The 2955-nt window shown below is 47.1% G+C and overlaps 1 pseudogene across 1 annotated transcript; it reads left to right on the top strand.

The window, feature by feature from the left end:
• The first annotated feature begins 219 nt into the window (after positions 1-219).
• Positions 220-2044, top strand: LOC111157993 (annotated as a pseudogene). Its single transcript, XR_002641329.1, has one exon. The product of XR_002641329.1 is annotated as a cationic amino acid transporter 3 pseudogene (transcript).
• Positions 2045-2955: the final 911 nt, after the last annotated feature.

Raw genomic sequence — 2955 nt, forward strand, 5'->3', positions numbered from 1 at the left:
TCAGTAAATATTTATTGTTCACTGTGTCTTAGGCATCCTGGAGGGAGAGCACACGTAAGATGAAATACAAAGCAGCAGCTCTGAAGCCTGAGCACCTGAACTTGGCAGCCCCAACCCAGCTTGGCTTAACTCAGCCTCACTGAACCCAGTTGGAGACTCTGGGCTCCCTGCACTTGCTACAGTGCTCTGATCCTAGACTCCTCTTCGGTTTCATCTAGAATGCTGTGCAAGGCACTTTGCAGGTTTGGTAAAAAGCTGGTACGTAGACATACACTGGCGCAATACGTGGCTAAGATTTCTCCTGCCGGAAGACTGAGCACTCTGGATATAGTGTCCCTGGGTGTGGGCAACACAGTGGGTGCAGGTTTGTATGTCCTGGCTGATGAGGTGGCGAGTGAAATAGCAGGACCATCCATTGTGATCTGCTTTTTGGTGGCCGCCCTGTCTTCTGTGCTATGCAGAGTTTAGTGCCCAGGTTCCCCAGTCTGCTTCTGCGTATCTCTACAGCTATGTCACTGTGGGTGAACTCTGGGCTTTCATCACTGGCTGGAACCTTATCCTGTCTTGTGTTACTGGTATGGCCAGTATGGCCCGGGCCTGGAGTTTAGCTTTTGATGGCCTGATTGGGAACTGGATCTCTTGGACCTTGAGTGAGAGGATCTCACTGTATGTTCCCTATGTCCTTACAGAATATCCAGACTTCTTTGCTGTGGGCCTGGTGGTGTTGCTCACCGGATTGCTGGCTCTGAGGGCTAGTGAGTTTGTCCTGGTTACTATGGTGTTCACAGTGGTGAATCTTTTGGTTCTTGGTTTTGTCATCATCTCTGGGTTCATTAAGGGGAACCTGCACAACTGGAAGCTCACAGAAGAGGACTACATAATGACCATGTCTAGACTCAATGACACTTCTAGCTTGGGTCCTCTGGGCTCTGGAGGGTTTGTGCCTTTTGGCTTTGAGGGAATTCTCTGTGGAACAGCTACCTGTTTCTATGCATTTACTGGTTTTGACAGCATTATTACTGCTGCCGAAGAAGCCCAGAATCTAAAGCGTTCTGTCCCCATGGGCATTGTGATTTCAGTGTTCATCTGCTTTTTGGTGTATTTTGGTGTCTCTGCGGCACTTACGCTCATGGTGCCTTACTACCAGCTTCAACCTGGGAGCCCCTTGCCTCAGGCATTTCTCCATATTGGCTGGGCCCCTGCCTGCTATGTTGTGGCTGTTGGAGCCCTCTGTGCTCTTTCTACCGGCATCTTGGATTCTATGTTCCTCATTCGTTGGATGATCTATGTGATGGCATACGATGGCCTCCTGTTCGGTGTCCTTGCCAGGCTGTACACCAGGACAGACCTCCCCATCATGGCCACTGTGGCCTCGGGCATTATCACAGCTTTTGTGACATTCTTCTTTGGACTCACCGCTCTTGTGGAACTCATGTCGATTGGGACCCTGCTTACATACTCCCTGGTGGCTATTTGTGTTCTCATCGTCAGGTATCAGCCTGAAATGAAGGATGAAGATGATGCAGCAGGGGCGCAGCGGAACAGCAGACCTGTGCTGGAGAAGCTGACCATGTGGGGACTCTTTTATCCAGGCAGCCCCACCCCCACCGCATTCTCTGGCCTGGTTGTCTACGTTTGCTCCTCACTGCTTGCCCTGCTGCTGACTCTTCTTGGCCTGGCGCTGGCTCAGTGGCCAGTTCTGCTGCTTTCCGGAGATGCAGTACTGATTATAGTGGTTGTGCTGCTCCTGGTGCTCATCACTGGGATCACTGGGGTCATCTGGAGACAGCCACAGAGCTCTACTCCCCTTTACTTGAAGGTCCCTGCTCTGCCTCTCCTCTCACTCCTGAGCATCTTTATGAATGTTTACCTTATGATGCAGATGGCAGCTGGCACCTGGATCCGATTTGGTGTCTGGATGCTGATTGGGTTGGCTATCTACTTTGGCTATGGGATCCAGCACGCACGCAGGATTAAACCCACTTCAGTCAGGGCACAAACGGACGACCTTGAACTCAACAGTGCCAGTACAAGTTCGATTTGATGTCACATCTGAATGCTGTCTGGTCTCCCTGCACAATGGTGGAGAGTACTCTTGAGCACACGGAAAGCTAGGCCTCCCATGGGATGTTGGTGGGGAAACACTAATAGAGCTCTGTGCTTATTGTGGAGTGAAGGATGTGTCTTTGCTCTTTCTTATATATTTTTTAACTTGTTTACTTTTCAATTGTGTCTGCTTACTGGCTTTAAAAAATTATTATTTTTTAAAAAAGATTTTATTTATTTATTTGACAGAGAGAGGCACAGCGAGAGAGGGAACACAAGCAGGGGGAGTGGGAGAGGGAGAAGCAGTCTTCCCGCCGAGCAGGGAGCCTGATGTGGGGCTCGATCCCAGGACCCTGGGATTATGACCTGAGCTGAAGGCAGATGCTTAACGACTGAGCCACACAGGTGCCCCTTAAAAATTATTATTAAAAGAAACTAGAAAGAGTTTTTGTTTTTGTTTTTGTTTTGTTTGGGTAAATGCCCACTAGTGGAATTACTGGATCTATGGTAATTCTATTTTTATTTTATGAGGAACCTCCATACTAGCTCTATAGTTGTTGTACCAACAGCCACCAACATTGTATGATGGTTCATTTTTCTTCTCATCCTTACCAATACTTGTTATTTCTTGTCTTTTTGATTTTAGCCATTCTGACAGGTATAAAGTGCTAACTCATTTTAGTTTTAAATTGCATTTCCCTGATGATGAATGATGCTGAACATCTTTCATGTTTCTGTTTGCCATCTGTATCTCTTCTTTGGAGAAATATCTTTTCAGGTCCTCTGCCCATTTTTAAATTGGATTGTTTGTTTTTTGGTATTGAGTTCTATAAATTCTTCATGTATTTGGACATTGGACATTAACCCCTTATTGGATATATCATTTGTAAGTATCTTCTCCCATTCAGT

Source organism: Enhydra lutris, unplaced genomic scaffold (assembly GCF_002288905.1).
Source record: "Enhydra lutris kenyoni isolate GAN:26980312 unplaced genomic scaffold, ASM228890v2 scaffoldscaffold56, whole genome shotgun sequence".
Classification (NCBI taxonomy): domain Eukaryota; kingdom Metazoa; phylum Chordata; class Mammalia; order Carnivora; family Mustelidae; genus Enhydra; species Enhydra lutris.